The sequence below is a fragment of the Apteryx mantelli genome, chromosome 9 (genome assembly GCF_036417845.1).
Source record: "Apteryx mantelli isolate bAptMan1 chromosome 9, bAptMan1.hap1, whole genome shotgun sequence".
Classification (NCBI taxonomy): Eukaryota; Metazoa; Chordata; class Aves; order Apterygiformes; family Apterygidae; genus Apteryx; species Apteryx mantelli.
Genome location: NC_089986.1, coordinates 28,559,361 through 28,564,360, shown reverse-complemented (window position 1 = coordinate 28,564,360; position 5,000 = coordinate 28,559,361). Strand labels below are relative to the sequence as shown.

The window sequence follows — 5,000 nt, the reverse complement described above, 5'->3', positions numbered from 1 at the left end:
AAAGCCTACAGCTCCCAGGCGGTCTCCCATCCAAGTACTAACCGGGCCCGACCCTGCTTAGCTTCCGAGATCAGACGAGATCGGGCGTTCTCAGGGTGGTATGGCCGTAGGCAACACCCCCACCCACAGCCGCCCCCTTCACAACACCCCGCGCGCGCTCACACCCCACCGCAACACCCCGCGCCCCTCACACGCACCCTCTCCCAACACCCCCCGCGCACGGCGCCCTCCGACAACACACGCAAGCACCCTGCTCGCGCAACACTGCCCCCCTCCACAACACCTCCCGCCTCCGACAACACCCCCCGCACACAGCCTGACGCACCGCACCCCCGCAAAACGACCACCCCGCCACAGCCAAACGCAAAAGCCTACAGCACCCGGTATTCCCAGGCGGTCTCCCATCCAAGTACTAACCAGGCCCGACCCTGCTTAGCAGCCGAGATCAGACGAGATCGGGCGTTCTCAGGGTGGTATGGCCGTAGGCAACACCCCCACCCACAGCCGCCCCCTTCACAACACCCCCCGCGCATGCTCACGCCCCACGCAACACCCCGCGCCCCTCACACGCACCCTCTCCCAACACCCCCCGCGCACGGCGCCCTCCGACAACACACGCAAGCACCCTGCTCGCGCAACACTGCCCCCCTCCACAACACCTCCCGCCTCCGACAACACCCCCCGCACACAGCCTGACGCACCGCACCCCCGCAAAACGACCACCCCGCCACAGCCAAATGCAAAAGCCTACAGCACCCGGTATTCCCAGGCGGTCTCCCATCCAAGTACTAACTGGGCCCGACCCTGCTTAGCTTCCGAGATCAGACGAGATCGGGCGTTCTCAGGGTGGTATGGCCGTAGGCAACACCCCCACCCACAGCCGCCCCCTTCACAACACCCCGCGCAGCGCTCACACCCCACGCAACACCCCACGCCCCTCACACGCACCCTCTCCCAACACCCCCGCGCACGGCGCCCTCCGACAACACACGCAAGCACCCTGCTCGCGCAACACTGACCCCCTCCACAACACCTCCCGCCTCCAGCAACACCCCCCGCACACAGCCTGACGCACCGCACCCCCGCAAAACGACCACCCCGCCACAGACAAACGCAAAAGCCTACAGCACCCGGTATTCCCAGGCGGTCTCCCATCCAAGTACTAACCGGGACCCGACCCCTGCTTAGCTTCCGAGATCAGACGAGATCGGGCGTTCTCAGGGTGGTATGGCCGTAGGCAACACCCCCACCCACAGCCGCCCCCTTCACAACCCACCCGCGCACGCTCACGCCCCCACGCAACACCCCGCGCCCCTCACACGCACCCTCTCCCAACACCCGCCGCGCACGGCGCCCTCCGACAACACACGCAAGCACCCTGCTCGCGCAACACTGCCCCCCTCCACAACACCTCCCGCCTCCAGCAACACCCCCCGCACACAGCCTGACGCACCGCACCCCCGCAAAACGACCACCTCCGCCACAGACAAACGCAAAAGCCTACAGCACCCGGTATTCCCAGGCGGTCTCCCATCCAAGTACTAACCGGAGCCCGACCCTGCTTAGCTTCCGAGATCAGACGAGATCGGGCGTTCTCAGGGTGGTATGGCCGTAGGCAACACCCCCACCCACAGCCGCCCCCTTCACAACACCCCGCGCACGCTCACGCCCACGCAACACCCCGCGCCCCTCACAACGCACCCTCTCCCAACACCCCCCGCGCACGGCGCCCTCAGACAACACACGCAAGCACCCTGCTCGCGCAACACTGCCCCCCTCCACAACACCTCCCGCCTCCAGCAACACCCCCCGCACACAGCTGACGCACCACACCCCCGCAAAACGACCACCCCGCCACAGCCAAACGCAAAAGCCTGCCGCACCCGGTATTCCCGGGCGGTCTCCCATCCAAGTACTAACCGGGCCCGACCCTGCTTAGCTTCCGAGATCAGACGAGATCGGGCGTTCTCAGGGTGGTATGGCCGTAGGCAACACCCCCACCCACAGCCGCCCCCTTCACAACACCCCGCGCACGCTCACAGCCCCCACGCAACACCCCGCGCCCCTCACACGCACCCTCTCCCAACACCCCCCGCGCACGGCGCCCTCCGACAACACACGCAAGCACCCTGCTCGCGCAACACTGACCCCCTCCACAACACCTCCCGCTCCAGCAACACCCCCCGCACACAGCCTGACGCATCGCACCCCCGCAAAACGACCACCCCGCCACAGACAAACGCAAAAGCCTACAGCACCCGGTATTCCCGGGCGGTCCTCCCATCCAAGTACTAACCAGGCCCGACCCTGCTTAGCAGCCGAGATCAGACGAGATCGGGCGTTCTCAGGGGTGGTATGGCCGTAGGCAACACCCCCACCCACAGCCGCCCCCTTCACAACACCCCGCGCATGCTCACGCCCCACGCAACACCCCGCGCCCCTCACACGCACCCTCTCCCAACACCCCCCGCGCAACGGCGCCCTCCGACAACACACGCAGCACCCTGCTCGCGCAACACTGCCCCCCTCCACAACACCTCCCGCCTCCGACAACACCCCCGCACACAGCCTGACGCACCGCACCCCCGCAAAACGACCACCCCCGCCACAGCCAAATGCAAAAGCCTACAGCACCGGTATTCCCAGGCGGTCTCCCATCCAAGTACTAACTGGGCCCGACCCTGCTTAGCTTCCGAGATCAGGACGAGATCGGGCGTTCTCAGGGTGGTATGGCCGTAGGCAACACCCCCACCCACAGCCGCCCCCTTCACAACACCCCGCGCGCGCTCACACCCCACGCAACACCCCACGCCCCTCACACGCACCCTCTCCCAACACCCCCCGCGCACGGCGCCCTCCGACAACACACGCAAGCACCCTGCTCGCGCAACACTGCCCCCCTCCACAACACCTCCCGCCTCCAGCAACACCCCCCGCACACAGCCTGACGCACCCGCACCCCCGCAAAACGACCACCCCGCCACAGACAAACGCAAAGCCTACAGCACCCGGTATTCCCAGGCGGTCTCCCATCCAAGTACTAACCGGGCCCGACCCTGCTTAGCTTCCGAGATCAGACGAGATCGGGCGTTCTCAGGGTGGTATGGCCGTAGGCAACACCCCCACCCACAGCCGCCCCCTTCACAACACCCCGCGCACGCTCACGCCCCCACGCAACACCCCGCGCCCCTCACACGCACCCTCTCCCAACACCCGCCGCGCACGGCGCCCTCCGACAACACACGCAAGCACCCTGCTCGCGCAACACTGCCCCCCTCCACAACACCTCCCGCCTCCAGCAAACACCCCCCGCACACAGCCTGACGCACCGCACCCCGCAAAACGACCACCCCGCCACAGACAAACGCAAAAGCCTACAGCACCCGGTATTCCCAGGCGGTCTCCCATCCAAGTACTAACCGGGCCCGACCCTGCTTAGCTTCCGAGATCAGACGAGATCGGGCGTGCTCAGGGTGGTATGGCCGTAGGCAACACCCCCACCCACAGCCGCCCCCTTCACAACACCCCGCGCACGCTCACCGCCCCACGCAACACCCCGCGCCCCTCACACGCACCCTCTCCCAACACCCCCCGCGCACGGCGCCCTCAGACAACACACGCAAGCACCCTGCTCGCGCAACACTGCCCCCCTCCACAACACCTCCCGCCTCCAGCAACACCCCCCGCACACAGCCTGACGCACCACACCCCCGCAAAACGACCACCCCGCCACAGCCAAACGCAAAAGCCTACAGCACCCGGTATTCCCAGGCGGTCTCCCATCCAAGTACTAACCAGGCCCGACCCTGCTTAGCAGCCAAGATCAGACGAGATCGGGCGTTCTCAGGGTGGTATGGCCGTAGGCAACACCCCCACCCACAGCCGCCCCCTTCACAACACCCCGCGCGCGCTCACACCCCACGCAACACCCCACGCCCCTCACACGCACCCTCTCCCAACACCCCCCGCGCACGGCGCCCTCCGACAACACACGCAAGCACCCTGCTCGCGCAACACTGCCCCCCTCCACAACACCTCCCGCCTCCAGCAACACCCCCCGCACACAGCCTGACGCACCGCACCCCCGCAAAACGACCACCCCGCCACAGACAAACGCAAAAGCCTACAGCACCCGGTATTCCCAGGCGGTCTCCCATCCAAGTACTAACCGGGCCCGACCCTGCTTAGCTTCCGAGATCAGACGAGATCGGGCGTTCTCAGGGTGGTATGGCCGTAGGCAACACCCCCACCCACAGCCGCCCCCTTCACAACGCCCCGCGCACGCTCAGGCCCCACGCAACACCCCGCGCCCCTCACACGCACCCTCTCCCAACACCCCCCGCACACAGCGCCCTCCGACAACACACGCAAGCACCCTGCTCACGCAACACTGCCCCCCTCCACAACACCTCCCGCCTCCAGCAACACCCCCCGCACACAGCCTGACGCACCGCACCCCCGCAAAACGACCACCCCGCCACAGACAAACGCAAAAGCCTACAGCACCCGGTATTCCCAGGCGGTCTCCCATCCAAGTACTAACGGGCCCGACCCTGCTTAGCTTCCGAGATCAGACGAGATCGGGCGTTCTCAGGGTGGTATGGCCGTAGGCAACACCCCCACCCACAGCCGCCCCCTTCACAACGCCCCGCGCACGCTCAGGCCCCACGCAACACCCCGCGCCCCTCACACGCACCCTCTCCCAACACCCCCCGCGCACGGCGCCCTCCGACAACACACGCAAGCACCCTGCTCGCGCAACACTGACCCCCTCCACAACACCTCCCGCCTCCGACAACACCCCCCGCACACAGCCTGACGCACCGCACCCCCGCAAAACGACCACCCCGCCACAGCCAAATGCAAAAGCCTACAGCACCCGGTATTCCCAGGCGGTCTCCCATCCAAGTACTAACTGGGCCCGACCCTGCTTAGCTTCCGAGATCAGACGAGATCGGGCGTTCTCAGGGTGGTATGGCCGTAGGCAACACCCCCACCCA

General features: G+C 66.7%; 12 non-coding genes and 2 pseudogenes across 12 annotated transcripts; all 14 read right to left on the bottom strand.

The window, feature by feature from the left end:
- Positions 1-112, bottom strand: part of LOC136992783 (5S ribosomal RNA) — a 120-nt pseudogene extending 8 nt beyond the window's left edge.
- A 256-nt stretch (positions 113-368) lies between these two features.
- LOC136992729 (5S ribosomal RNA) lies at positions 369-487 on the bottom strand. Its single transcript, XR_010885165.1, has one exon. It is a non-coding gene; the product is annotated as a 5S ribosomal RNA (ribosomal RNA).
- Positions 488-744: 257 nt separating this feature from the next.
- LOC136992718 (5S ribosomal RNA) lies at positions 745-863 on the bottom strand. The gene has a single exon (XR_010885154.1). It is a non-coding gene; the product is annotated as a 5S ribosomal RNA (ribosomal RNA).
- A 255-nt stretch (positions 864-1,118) lies between these two features.
- On the bottom strand, positions 1,119-1,239 carry LOC136992775 (5S ribosomal RNA). Its single transcript, XR_010885211.1, has one exon. It is a non-coding gene; the product is annotated as a 5S ribosomal RNA (ribosomal RNA).
- Positions 1,240-1,497: 258 nt separating this feature from the next.
- LOC136992763 (5S ribosomal RNA) lies at positions 1,498-1,617 on the bottom strand. Its single transcript, XR_010885199.1, has one exon. It is a non-coding gene; the product is annotated as a 5S ribosomal RNA (ribosomal RNA).
- A 254-nt stretch (positions 1,618-1,871) lies between these two features.
- LOC136992769 (5S ribosomal RNA) lies at positions 1,872-1,990 on the bottom strand. Its single transcript, XR_010885205.1, has one exon. It is a non-coding gene; the product is annotated as a 5S ribosomal RNA (ribosomal RNA).
- A 256-nt stretch (positions 1,991-2,246) lies between these two features.
- Positions 2,247-2,367, bottom strand: LOC136992777 (5S ribosomal RNA; annotated as a pseudogene).
- A 255-nt stretch (positions 2,368-2,622) lies between these two features.
- LOC136992762 (5S ribosomal RNA) lies at positions 2,623-2,741 on the bottom strand. Its single transcript, XR_010885198.1, has one exon. It is a non-coding gene; the product is annotated as a 5S ribosomal RNA (ribosomal RNA).
- A 255-nt stretch (positions 2,742-2,996) lies between these two features.
- Positions 2,997-3,115, bottom strand: LOC136992813 (5S ribosomal RNA). Its single transcript, XR_010885243.1, has one exon. It is a non-coding gene; the product is annotated as a 5S ribosomal RNA (ribosomal RNA).
- Positions 3,116-3,371: 256 nt separating this feature from the next.
- LOC136992704 (5S ribosomal RNA) lies at positions 3,372-3,490 on the bottom strand. Its single transcript, XR_010885140.1, has one exon. It is a non-coding gene; the product is annotated as a 5S ribosomal RNA (ribosomal RNA).
- Positions 3,491-3,746: 256 nt separating this feature from the next.
- LOC136992757 (5S ribosomal RNA) lies at positions 3,747-3,865 on the bottom strand. Its single transcript, XR_010885193.1, has one exon. It is a non-coding gene; the product is annotated as a 5S ribosomal RNA (ribosomal RNA).
- A 255-nt stretch (positions 3,866-4,120) lies between these two features.
- Positions 4,121-4,239, bottom strand: LOC136992812 (5S ribosomal RNA). The gene has a single exon (XR_010885242.1). It is a non-coding gene; the product is annotated as a 5S ribosomal RNA (ribosomal RNA).
- Positions 4,240-4,494: 255 nt separating this feature from the next.
- On the bottom strand, positions 4,495-4,612 carry LOC136992753 (5S ribosomal RNA). The gene has a single exon (XR_010885189.1). It is a non-coding gene; the product is annotated as a 5S ribosomal RNA (ribosomal RNA).
- A 255-nt stretch (positions 4,613-4,867) lies between these two features.
- Positions 4,868-4,986, bottom strand: LOC136992717 (5S ribosomal RNA). The gene has a single exon (XR_010885153.1). It is a non-coding gene; the product is annotated as a 5S ribosomal RNA (ribosomal RNA).
- Positions 4,987-5,000: the final 14 nt, after the last annotated feature.